The following is a 14,285-nucleotide window of genomic DNA, read 5'->3' on the forward strand; positions in this document are numbered from 1 at the left end:
GAATTCTTCTCCCTTTATCTTTTTAACTTTGGCTCCTGAAATCATTCAATTTGCTTGGATTTCCCTCCATGAGGCACTCTCAGTGCCCCACCTGCATCCCCCAGGAGCACAGATCTCCCTCGCTCCATGCCCCCCCATTCAGGTCTTGCTCATCTATAGTCACATATTCTCTTTTACTGTTGGTTATGTATTTCCCCAAGGTTATTGGCAGTTTCTTAAAGGGAACCAAGGATTGGGCTCCTTTCATCTTTCCCACAGCACTGAGCACACTCCATATGAATCAATACTTGTTGACTGACAAAGAAAATGAATCATCACCATCATAAATAATGAGGAGAAATTCCATCTCGGTATTGCAAGGCACTTGCTTGGTGATGCAGTTCAAATTCTACCCCCAAAAAGCATTTGATTTGTTCAGAGACTTTGTGTTTGTCCTGCGTTCTTGAAGAGGACCATGACATCAGGGAGATGATCACCTGGCTGGTAATTGACTTTGATTTGAGTGATGGAGGGCTGTGCAATGTCACCAGCCTCACTTTCTCTATAACTCAGCTTGTCCTCTCATCTCCTGTCATCTGTCATCTCCTGTCTCAGAGACCTAAGGAAATAAGAGATGAAGTCAATGTCTTCCATCTTCATGTTTCTTTTATTTTCTCCTGAGGAATGTTGGGTCCAAGGGCCAGCTTTGGTACATGAGCCTTGGACAGAGGGCTAGACATGGAGTCAGGGATACCTGGTTCAAATTCTGCCTCAGTCAGGTGATGCTAAGTAAGCCACTTGAGTCATCTCCTAGCATCTCACCCTCTGGGAATGGAAAGAGAACCTATTCCAAAAGGTGGAGAAGATAGTGAAACAACATGATATAGTGTAAGACTCTCTTCCAGAAAACAGAATGACAAAATTTGAGAATTGGAAGGGACTGCAGAAGCTTTCTAATCCAACCCATAAAACCAATGGAAACTTTATAGCCCTGTAGGGATGTGAATGATTATGATGCTGATGGAGGGAGTTTGGAACCTGTACAAGTTGGAACAGGAATGTGGTATGGTATAGACATGGGCCACATGGCCTTGGGAAGAAATTTAGGAAGTGCTGCAGGCAGGCTGAGAATGGGAGTGAGAAATGAGGAGGTGGTCCTCAGGGAAGAGGATATGAGAGGGAGGGAGGAGGGCAGGATTCTTGTAGATGTTGTCATTGGGTATTGACAACTGTGGTAGTCCCACCATGCACAGTAGTAGGTGGCCTCATCTTCATGTGTTATGGAGTTGATTGCTACAAATGAGGTTCTTCTGTCTTCATTCTTTTCTGCCACAAATTTGTTCCTTACATCACCTAAGGATATTTTCTCGGGGACGTTAGTTGACTGGACAAAGAGTAGATGTTGCAAAGACTCGTTTGGCTTCTGTTGGTACCAGCGTATGTACTCAGAAGCAACGTTTGTAGCGCCAGACATTTGACAAGTCACACGTGCTGTTGTTTTCAGCTCTTTGGTGATGGAGACCTGAGGCTGTGTCAGTTCTACGGCTGCAGTTCCAACTAGAAATAAAAGAAGAGAACACAGAGATATGAGCAGGTCCTTTTGAAAATTTCTTCCATTTCTCCCCTGATCTGAAAAGAGGGAGAAGCTGACCCACAGGCCCAGAAGGCAGCCACAGCAGGGACTTGGCAGAGGCTCATTCTGGCTGTGCCAGTTTCTTTGACCAGAAGAGAACTCAAGTAAGCAAGGAGAGTGGTGGGTGGAGAGATCAGGACGGTGGAAAGAATAGCCTGTTGTGGTGTCAGCAGAAGAAATGAGCTGCTGGAATCTTGTGACCTTTCTAAGAGGTGCAGACCAGGGCTGTCCCCACAGGGGTGGCAGGCTTGGTGATGTCAGTGGTGATTGTCCTTTCTGTTTCCTTTGCCCAAAGATGAAGCTAAGGAGGTATTGCCTTGGCCCACTTCTCCTACCCCCAAAACCCTGGGAGTATCTGCTGGTGACACCTCAGACACTCCAGAGTCCTCTAAATAAATAGATCTTATATTCCTTTAAAGCTTTATTCTCATTGAGAGATAACAAGACGAATGGAAAGAGAGTAAGTGAAGAAGACCTGGGCTCATGTCCTGGTGATAGTTAACTCTAGGTTTGTCATCACTGTTCAGTTTTCTTCTTTTTTCCTTTTGTAGGATTTATTAAAATTATAATTAAATTTTTGTTTTCTTTTGAACTTAAGAAAAATAGAAAAAGTAGAATAGAAAAGAAAATTGCACATGAAACTGCAAATGTTTATGTACAACTTGCTTTTGCTATTAATTGTATACTAAAGTAATAATTTCATTTTCTTTTTCTTTCCCTTTCCCCCTACCCTACAAAAGGCTACCATTAGACACAAATATATATGTATATCAATATATTTATGTAAATTCATGCCTTCCCTACTTCTATTTATGAGTTCTTTCTCTGGATGCAGATAGCACATTCCTTTATATATCTCTGTAGTAAATTTGGGTTTTTATAGTATTCTAAATGATTTATTGGCCTAAAGTCAGTCTTAAAGTGATATTTCTGTTACTATATATGATGTTCTGTTGGTTACACTTCATTATTTCCTGTAAGTCTTTCCATGTTTTCCTAAGATCCCCGAGCTCATCATTTCTTATAGTCTAGTAGTATTCCATCATGATCATATAGCACAACTTGTTCAGCCATGCCCCAACTGATGGGCACCCCCTCATTTTCCAGTTCTTTGCCACCACAAACAGAGCTGCTATCAGTGTTTTAGAACATGGAAATTCTTTCCCTTTTCTCCTGATTATCTTGAGAAATAGACCCACTAGTGGTATTGCTGGTTCAAAGGGTATACATAGGTTTATAACTGTGTGCACAATTCATGATTTATGATTTTGGGCATAGTTCCAGATCGGTTCCCCAGATCTCTTAATCTTTTTGACTGCTTTCCAAGCCTATAGGTTGAAGAGGAGTCAGCAGGCATTGACAGAGGGAGATTCCTCATCTGTCGTAATGAAGCACAGGACCAGTCACCATTGCCTTCCTCTCAAGAACCATATGAGTCAGCAGTGGAAGGATTCTATTGCACGTTGACCACATGAGGGAACTGAGGTTTAGAGACCTGAAGTCACTTGCCCAGGGTCCCACAGTTAAAAGCAAGAAGTATTTATTAAATACCTACTATGTCCCAGCACTTGAAGCACAGGAAATAAAGCTTGGCTTTAAACCCAGGTCTCTCTGACTTCTAGACCAGTGCCCTCCCTCCTATCTCCAGGCTACTCCCAAGTACAAGCCAGTTCCCCAGTGAAGACAGGATGATGATGACCTTTCACTTTGTGGTCCTTCACTCAGACTGTTTTTATAGGACCTCCAAAACTATCTTTCCCTTTGGCAATGAGAAACAAATGAGCTCTGGCATTGATCTGTTTTCTTCTTCTTCAGCTCTCCCCAGCAATATGGATATTTGGAGAGTTCATTTTCTAGTCATTTTGGAAGGTTTCATCCAGATAGAGTCTGGGAGGTTCACAGTTCCTGTTGCAGTTTGACCTCTGTTGCATACATATGCATGCCTTCACACACACACACACACACACACACACGCACACACACACTCACTCCTGTGTGACCTTGGGCCAGTTACTTGCCCTCCATGGGTCCCAGTTCCTCAATGGTCAACTATAAAGTCGAATTAGGTGACCTCTGACATCTCCTCCAGCCCTAAATTAATTATGTCAACTTCTTTGTGTAATGGTAATATCCCTCAGCAAGAAGTAAACTCCTCAAGGTTAGGGGCTGCCTTGAGGTGGGGGTATTTCTTTGTGTTCCCCATATCCACTAGAAGTGTCTGGTTTAATAAGGCTTAGTAAATGCTTATTAAATGAATGAATAAATTATGATATGGAATGATTAAAATGGACAGTCATTGTCAGGTATAATGTGGGAGAGATCATATGTGAAATGATGAGAGATCCCTGCCATTGGCAGAATTCATGGCAGTGGGCTGGCTGTTTTGGGGGGTATAGGAGGATTGAGTCAACTGTCTCCTTTACAGGGTGTTACTAAGGACAACACTTGCATCTTCTCCCTTGGCCTCAGATAATAATAATGTAGCCTAGAAAAGGAATCCCCCTTGTGTGCCTTTGATGGACTCCCAATCTTGAAGCAATCACATCGCTCTGAGAGAGTCTAGAGCAATTCTTGGTTCTAGAAAAGTGCTGGGTCCTGAAGATCCCAGATTTGTGTAGCAGCAGTCCTCCAGATAGCCATACAGTCTTGTACTGAACCACAGAATCTCCCGGCTGGCCAGACCCTCATGAATCATCTTTCCTGATTACAGATCCTCTCTGCGCCATGCTCAGTGGATCAGTCTTTTCTTGAAGACTCTTTTTTATGGGTGGCCCCTATCCCATGTGTCTGCCCCTTCCACTCGTGGCCTACTCTGATGATCCTGATGCATTGACAGACACCAAGCTGGAATCTAACTCCCTGCGAATGATTAGCGATGATCCAACGGCTTTAAAAAATTCATTCCAAAGAAGGACCCACATAGTTTAGAATAAGAAGATATAAAGCCGTTAGAGACAACTTCAGGGAAGTCACTGGACTAGTTTTACTTTCTACTTATTGCTTTGAAGCAATGCACTGCCGCTGGGATATTGACTTATACTTGCTACTTTCCTTACATTTTGTACATTTTTATCAAGAAAATGACTCATTTGCTTTAAATCCTATTACTTCAGTCCACACGTCTGTCAGTGTTTTCTGCCTGCTTATATTCTGTTACCTAATATACTCTTGAATTATAGACCATGATCTTATTGTCTAAAATGATTACATGCTTATCACTCTTGGCTCCTCAACTAGACTAAGCTCCTTGAAGGCGGAGTTGTCTCCAAATTTTTGTTGTTGTTGTTAATTGAAAAGTGTATATTCCAAAGGTCTGACTGAGCTCATTCATCTATTTTTCTTACATGTTTCTTCCACTGGTATCATTGAGCTGGATTATTTTTTTGGTCCTGTGAAGGGACGCCATGTTTAGGGACCACCTTCCTCCCTAGAGAAGAATACAGACATTGTTCTCCTACCTGTATTTAGGGAAAATTTGGACTCAATTCTTGTGTTATTATCTTTGAACTAGTAAATTTCCTGCCTAGATCTTTCTCAGTGCAAGTAGTTCCTCACTCCTGTCTGGTCCTGGCCAACACAGACTTTGTAATTTTATTTCTCTGGTGCCAAACTTTTCAATAAATTTTTTTTGAAATGACAATAAATAACCAACATTTACTAAGTACTTCAGAGCTTACAAAAGTGGGTTACTGGATGACCTCATTGGATCTCACAATAACCCAATTTGGTAGGTTTTATTGTAATTTATACCTGACACAAATTGAGAGAAATTAAGTGACTTTTCCAGAGTCACGCAGCCGGTGATTGTCATAGCCCTGGACTTGGAGTCACAAAGATCTAAGCTTGGTTTCAATTTCTCACATAGATTAACTGCTCTGTGACCCTGGGTAAGCCACTTAAACTTCCAGCCTCAGTTTCCTCATCTCTAAAATGGGGATAGTAATAGTACAGTTGTTGTGATGTTCAAATGAGTTAACATGTGCAAAACCTTTCATAAACCTTAAAGTATTATGAAAATGCTATTTTATTAATATATTTGTAAAAGTGTTTTTAAACCTTAAAGTTATATATTTACTCACACTCAAACACATACAGACACACATATTCCAGTTATTGTTAGTGATGGTGTTGTTGTTGTTAACTCAATAATCACAGGAGAAACAAGATGTCAGGGGACCCAAAAGGCCTTGGAGAGATGAATGGTTGGCATAAATAACAATAACCTCACATTTAGGCAGATATTATGGTTAGACAAATACTTTCTTCATCACTGCCCTGAAAATATTATTATTCCCATTTTTACAGATAAGGAGACTGAGGATCAGAGAGAGGAAATGAGTTCCAGTCCCAAATGATCCAGACTCATTACCACGGTTGACATAGCAAGAAGGTGCTTAAAAGACCTACTCAAGTATATTGTGTTTGTCCTTCGTTACCGAAGAAGACCATGCCATCAGAGAAATGATAACATGACTTGCACTTGACTTTGTTTTGAGTGAGGGAGGACTGTGCAGGTCACCAGCCTCACTTCTCCTCCAGAGACATCTGAATCCAGTGACCTGATATTCCTCAAGATGACAGGAGATGACTCAGGATGCACTGGGAGACCTTGGTCCTTTAGGCCAAGGTCTTTTCAGGTACTCACTTAGAGTGAGGACTCAAGTGTATGTATGGCCAGGAAAGGAAGTAGGATGATCAGGAAGCGGGGAGGGGAAGGACAGTAGATAGGCACTTCAAGGGCTGCACCAGCAGCCATGGAATAGGAGAGTCTCCTACCTCTTGGCTGAATGTCCTACGGGGTAGATATGGCAGGACCCAGATAAGTGCTGTGTGACCTGAAAAGGCAAGAAGGGGCAGTGATCTGCCTCAGTAAAGTGAGAGGATCACATATTCACCTGTAAGAATACCCCAGAGTTCGGAGAGAAAGCTGTAGGAGAGAAAAGGCTCAAGAGACAGATCCCATTTTTTAAACTGAATTAGAATAAAACAATAACAAAATTCATTTGGAAGAACAAAAAGTCAAGAATATCAAAAGCACTAATGAAAAAATGTGAAGGAAGGATGTTTAGTGTATCAGACCTTAAATTGTGTTATATGGCAATAGTTACCAAACTATCTGATATTGACTAAGAAAAAGAAAGGCAGATAAGTGGAACAGAGGAAACATGCAATTTACAGCAATAAATAAGTATAATAATCTTGTATTTGATGAGTGTAAAGACAGGTTTTGGAGATAAGAATTCATAGTTTGGTAAAAATTATTGGGAAAACTGGAAAGCAATCTGGTAGAAATTGAGCATAGGCCAATCTTCCAGCAATTATCAAGATAAAGTCAAAATAGATACGCAACCTGTTGTGTTGTGTCCATCCTGTGTTTTTGAAGAGGACCATGACATCAGAGGAAATGATGACATGAGTTGCACTTGACTTTGTTTTGAGTGAGGGAGGGCTGTGCAGGTCACTGGCCTCACTTCTCCTCCAGAGCCATCTGAATCTAGTGACCAGGTATTCATCAGGATGAGTGGAGATGGCCCAGGATGCAGTGGGAGACCTTGGCCTCTTCCAGCTAAGGCCTTTTCAGGTGCACACCTAAAGTGAGGTAATACACATTCAGTGATAAGGCCTCTTTAAGAAGTAGTCAGGGAATGGCCCCTTTAGTGAGAAAAAGAAAAAAATATAACTAAATCAAGCTGGGAGGGAAAGAACAACAGTTAGTACTGATGATCGCTCTTAAGCCAGGAGGGTCCAAAAAACAACCATTAAGTTGAGCTTGGGCAGACACCTATTGTTGTCCAATCTATCGGCTTCAGAGCGTGCTGGAAGACAAGAAAGAAAGATAGAAAAAAAAAGGAAGGAAGGAAGGAAGGAAGGAAGGAAGGAAGGAAGGAAGGAAGGAAGGAAGGAAGGAAGGAAGGAAAGAAGACAGAAAGATAGAAAGAAAGAAAAAAGGAAGAAATCTAGCCAGTAAACACCAAGTTAACTGGGCATCCTCTGGCCATCCAAATTTATCTTCCTTTGATGAGGGCACAACCTATACATACAGAGAGATATTATGAGAAAATTTTTAGAACATGAAACATATTACCTATAAGATTTACGGATAAGGGCACAATTTATAAATAAACAAGATGGAGAGAGCAGTGTGAGGTATAAAATGGATAACTTCAATTACATTAAATTAAAATTTTTGTTCAAGTGAAAAAAATGTAACTAAGATCCAGAAGGAAAACAGGAAACTATAGACAGTTTCTCAGATAAAGGTTTCATATGTCAAATATATAAAGAATTGGAACTAATCTATAAAAAAAAAAACATTCCCCAATTGGTAAATGGTCAAAGGATAGGAACAGATTGTTTTTAAATAAAGAAATAAAAATGATGTATAGTCATATGAGAAAATACTCTAAATCACTATTAACTAGGGAAATGCAAGTTGGAACAATGTGGAAATACCATTGTATACCTATCAGATTGGCTAAAATGATTGAAAGGGAAAGCAACAAATGTTGAAGATGATATAGAAAAAAATTGGACACTAATTCACTGTTGGTGGAATTGTGAACTGATCCAACCATTTTGGAGAGCAATCGAGAATTATGCCCAAAGAGTTATTAAAATGCCTATACCCTTTGACTCAGTAATAACACTAGTAAGACTTCTTCCAAAGAAGATTAAGTAAAAAGGAAAAGAACCTCTATGTTTTAAAAGATTTATAACAGTTCTCTTTGTGGCAAAGAACTGGAATTTATGGGGATGCCCACCAGGTGAGGACTGGCTGAATAAGTCGTGGTATGTGATCATGATGGAAAACTGTTGTGCTATAAGAAATGAGGAGCTCAATGATGTTAGAAAAAACATGGATAGACTTGCAGAAAATAATGAAGAGCTAAATGAGTAGAAGGAAGAGAACATTGTATACAATAATAGTAACATTGTTTCAAGAATAACTTTGAGTCATTTCGACCACTAATAATACCCACGTTAACTACAAAGGATACATGAAGGAAGACGCTATTAGTATCCAGAGAAAAAACTGAGAAATAGCGGAATGTATAGAATGTATTTTACATACACAAACACAAATATTTGTATCTAATGATGACCACCTCTAGGGTTTGGGGTGAGGAGAAGAAAGGAAGAAAAACAAGATAAAAATAAATTTAGATAATTTTATTATGTATTAAAAGTGATAGCAAGTTGTTCACAATACATGTGCTGTTTCATATACAATCCTCTGTGCTTTTTCCTATTCTACTATGTTATGGGAATGGTGGTTTTATTTCTTAAGTTCAGAATAAGATGAGTAAAATAAAAAAATCTCACAATTGAGGGAACACATCCTTCCATCTTTGCACAGATTTGAGACTAAAGTTGGGGAACATACCTTTGCCTGTTATCTGGGGGAAGATTAGAGCACTTGACTACCTCAGAATTGAAAGAGATGTCAGGGATGGCCTGCTTCAGCCTCCAGTGCCATGCGCACAAACAGACTTTGAAAATCCTCCTGAATTAGTATTGTGCAGTTTAGCATATCCAGGCTGGCCCTTCATCTTTCAAGGAGAACAATGCATGGGGGAGCATGGAAGCAGGTTCCAATCCTGCCTCTGATACCTGCAACCCATGTGACATTTGACAAGTCACTTGGTGTCCATGATGAAGTCTCCTCATCTGCAAAATGAGGGGTCTGGTCAAGATTGCTTCCAATGTGCCTTTCAGGTAAAGCTAGGATCCTACAAGTATAACTTTTCTGGGCCTCAGTTTGCTTCTCTATAAATTAAAGATCTTGGGCCAGACTCCTCCAGAGGTCCTTTCCACCTCTATGTCTATGATCACATTAATTTTTAAAGCAGACAGTGTTCACCTCTAAGGCACCATCCAAGGTCCTCCAGATGCCTTTTTTGGGGACTTGGTTGACTGATGTGACCCTCTCATTCACTGATATATGCTTCCTCTGGTTGATGAGGCTGAGGTGCAGCAGAGACACTTCCCAAGAACCTGGGCAGCTGTGGGAGAAGGGGAAGGAAATGAAAGGAAATCTCACAGTTGGGTCAAGACACCCAGAGCCAGTTCTGAGATTGCCCCCTCCTAACTCTGAGCAGAGCACAGGTAAGATTACCACCATGCCCGCTATCTAGCTGTGGGACCTGGGGCTGACAGTGAGGATTTCCCAGGTGCATGGATGCACAGAGTTAGAGTTTTTGTTCACAGCCTCTGTGGTTTTGACTCAGAGTGCTATTCCAGCAGGCACAGCAGTATAGCCCCCCATCTGCCTCTGTGACTTGGTGGATCCTGAGGCTTGCTGAGAAGTCGCTCTCCCATTTCTTGGCCTCATACCTCTCCTCACTGACCGCATCCTCATGAATGACATTCTCTTTGGATGAAAGATAGAGAATCCATTCCAGAAGCCCACTGGGCTTCTGGCAGTACCAGTGAATGTAAGCATACCCAAAAGGAATCACATTTACTTGGCATTCAAGAAAGGCAGTGTTACCACTTCTCTTAGTGTTGGACAGTATGTGTTGGGTCACTATGGGTTCCATACTTGCACCTACAAGAGAAAAGAATTTATCCTGAACTGTCAGATACCCAACAACTCAAAATATAGGGCTGGTCAGTTTGGGCTGGAGTTGGATTTTGAGAAGTGGATATAAATTCAGGACATAAGAGAAGTTAATGAAAGGGGTCTTTAAAAGGATATTGTAAAAAAGCTACTGATGAATGGTCCAAAAATTCTTTTAAAGCAGTTGTTAAGTACTTTCATCAATTATAGATAAAATAAGCACTGATCTGTTGATAACTGTATTCTTTATTTATGGAGTCCTTGACTTTTTTTAATGGGCTAAAGGAGTTTTTATTGTTTTTTAAATTTTTTTAAATTTATGGAATAAAACAAGCATTTCCATGACATAGTACAGTCACTGTTGGAATGAATAAAGGAATTTGTTGGGCTAGTTGGACTTCTAATATCTACTTAGAGAATGAAACAGAGACATCGACCTTCCAGCAAGAACAGAGAGAGCACAAAGGGTATGGAAGTTTCTGTCTCTCTCGTTAGAGTAACTTAAACAAGGCTAATCTAATGCATTTACCCATTCAGGTGGAGGCTTGGAAATGTCTTTCAGGGAGCCTTTAGTACAGCCAATGCTCTTATGGTAGAGGTTATGGCCCTGGTAGTACCTTTGCCAGGGTCATCCTGTTGGGTAAGTGACCTCAGATAGGATTTCAGCCCAGGGACTCTGACTCTGAGGTCACTACATAATGCTGCATCTCTCAGAGGAAAAGACATTCAGATTCCATCTTTTATTCCACAGTTCAGATTGTCTCTGGGAAGAAAGCATCAGGTTTTTTGCCCTCACCCATTTATTGACCCCTCCACAAATAGATATCAAATAAATGATAAGAAGAAAGAACTCACAAGTTCCAAGAAAAGCCAGGATCAGAAAGTGAACAAGTAACATTCTGGTAGTCCCCATAATGTATTGAGAGAAAGGCAGAAGTCATTCTTCAGAAGGGAAGTCATGCCTGTGTTGGAAGGGAAGGAAATGACTGTAACTAGAAGGAAGCTAACCAGAGAAAAAGTCCTTTTGGCCACAGATTCATAGTCACCCACAGGGGAACAGATCTAACTCACAGGTGCCCTTCCTTAGAAAAGGAGGTTCTTATAAATAAAGTCAGGTTCCTGTAATAGGTCCCTAGGTTTTCACAGGAAATTGTGAACATGGGTATAACATCAGCCTTGTAACATAGCACATCTGGAATGCTGTTCTGATGCATGTGGGCTGCTTGGCTTCTCACTGCAAATGGGAAGTGCTCACAAGCTCCCTCACCCCAAACTGCGCACCCCACCCCTACTTTACTGGAACCTGTATCTTAAATGCTACCAGTGGTATCTCTGTTGTGAAATTCAGGGTTTTCCTCTCATTCCTCGCCCTCATTGGCCTCTCTTCAGAATTTAGCTCCATCTACCACCTTCTTCTTAGATATGGGGCTAAATAGAGCAAAGATGGATCAACAAGGAGTATAAGACAAAAACCAAATCCTCAAAAGCCTAAAAATTTAATGGGAATTTAAATAATGTAGAGAGAAGCAGTAGGAAGGGCAGCCCTGACAATCAGAGAAATAAACCTCCTGACACCATATTAGTGAATTGTTTTATTTTGTGGGTGAGAATAACAGTGTGAAAGATCACATGGATGGGGAGGGTGAGAAGAGTGACAGAAGAAAACAGCTGGTGGGCCACCACCAAGTCCCTGGGGAACAGATTGTTCCAGGCTCTGAACAACAATGAAAGCCATGGGAAAAAAGGCTAAAAAATGAGTCGAGAGCCTGGATGGCACCTCAAGGTGGAGTTGTTCCTCTAAGAAGTGTATCTTTGTTGGTACCACTAAAGCACATTCCAGTGGGAGAAAAGATTTATATCTGTGCTAAGAGACAGGGACAGTTTAGTAGGCAAGGAAGCTCAGTGGCACCGGGGAGATTCCAGGCTAGACCTGGAACCAGAAAGACTTGTGGTTTAATATGGCCTCAGACATGTCCTAGTGGGGTGACCTTGGGCAAGTCACTTAACCTTGTTTGCCTCAGTTTATTCAACTGTAAAATGAGGACAATAGTAGTATACATCTCAGCATCATCATGAGGAACAAGTGATGTCTATATAAAGTGCTTAGCACAGTGCCTGGCACATAGTAGGTATGTCATCATCATCATCATCATCATCATCACCATCATCATCATCATCATCATCATCATCATCATCATCACCATCATCAGTAATATCACCATTGTAATTACATCTTGGGAGATCTGCACGTTAGGAGGCTGCCTAAGGTTGTGCCTTCCTGGACACCATCTGTCCCCCAAGAAGCGCTGCATGATTGTCTAAAGGCAGCCAGCTCCCGGAATGTTTTAGAAGGGAGGCTTTAGAAGGGGAGCCGTATTACTAGACACTGACTATGGCTGTCTTGAAAATAGCAAGACAAAGGCAGGGAGCAGGAACAGGCATCTGGACTTTGAGCAGCCAATGAGGCCCACCACACACATCTGCTCCCATCTGACCCTCATATTTTTAATGGGACAAAGCAGAAAGCCGGGGGGATAGTATAAGAGCTATAAAATCAGTACCATTGAGATGGATGGAAGGAACTGAGATGTGATACTTCAGAAGCTTTGACTTCATGAGTCAGAGGAAGCAAAGGAACAAGTCAAAACAGTCAATGAACATTTACTGCTCAGTTGTTTTCAGCCACACCTGACCCTTCCTGACTCCATTTGGGGCTTTCTTGACAAAGGTATGGAGTGATTTGCCGTTCATTTTACAGATGAGGAAAACAAGGTTAAGTGACTTGCCCAGGGTCACTAGTAAGTGTCTGAGGTCAGGTCTGAACTCAGGAAGATGAGTCTTGCTGACTCCTGGCCTAGCACTCTGTCCTCTGCACTCTATCCTATCCTATCCACAAGCTGACCCAAACCTTTATTAAGCACCACTGTGTTTCAGGTGTTCTGCTCAGTGCTGGGGATCCAGAGAAGTGCCCTCCTGCTCCCCCTCCCCAAAAAACAACTGTCCCTGCTCTCAAGGAGCTCACAATGCAATGGGGGAGACCACAGGCAAACAAAGTACAAACAGCATTTGGACAGGATGAGTTGGAGATATTTAATAGAGGAAAAACCTTCTCACTATTAAGTTGAATCATGAAAAACTTCCAGGGGAAAATGAAATTTTAGCTGACACTTGGAGGAACCAAGGGAATGCAGAAGGCAGAGTTGAAGGAGAGAGTCCCAGGTAGGGGGCACAGTCAGTGAAACTGCCTCGATCTAAGTGTGTGTGTGTGTGTGTGTGTGTGTGTGTGTGTGTGTTTATATGTGTGTGTTTGTGTGCAAGCGTGTATGTTTTTGTGCATGTGTATGTATGTGAGTATGTGTGTAGGAGTGTTTTTGTGTTTCTGTGTGAAGCATGGTAGAAGATAGAAGATGGCTGGCATGGTAGGAAGGGTCTATCTTAGGAAGGGCTTTCAACACCAAAGAAAGACTTTTCTGTTTGATCCCAGAGGTGTCTGCCATGACAAGATAACTCCACCCCACATTGATCCATCGACACATGTTCTCTTTCATGGCTGCTCATAGCATTCTGCAAGGCTATTTAGATTTCTTTTGAAGGGAATCATATTTTGCACTCCTTTCTTCTTTCCCACAGCACTGGGCACACTCCATGTGAATCAACATGTCAACACTTGTTGACTGAAAATGAGGAAAATAAAATAAAAAAAAATCTCAAAATCCATGGATCCCATCTTTCCCTCTTTCCACAGTTTTGAGACTAAAGTTGGGGAATATACCTTTGCCCGTTATCTGGGGGAAAATTAGAGCACTTGACTACCTCAGAATTGAAAGAGATGTTAGAGCTGGGCTGCTACACCCTCCAGTGCCATGTACACAAACACTTTGGAAATCCTCCTGAATTAGGATTCTGTAGTTTAGCAGATTTTGGCTGCCCCTTCATCTTTCAAGGAGAATAATGCATGGGGGACCATGGAGGCAGGTTCCAATCCTGCCTCGGACATCTGCTACCTGAATGACATTGGACAAGTTACTTGATGTCCCTCATGAAGTCTCCTCATCTGCAAAATGAAAGGACTGGAGTAGATTGCTGCTAAAGTGCCTTTCAGGTAAAGGTAGC

Source organism: Notamacropus eugenii, chromosome 3 (genome assembly GCF_028372415.1).
Source record: "Notamacropus eugenii isolate mMacEug1 chromosome 3, mMacEug1.pri_v2, whole genome shotgun sequence".
In the NCBI taxonomy this organism is placed as follows: Eukaryota; Metazoa; Chordata; class Mammalia; order Diprotodontia; family Macropodidae; genus Notamacropus; species Notamacropus eugenii.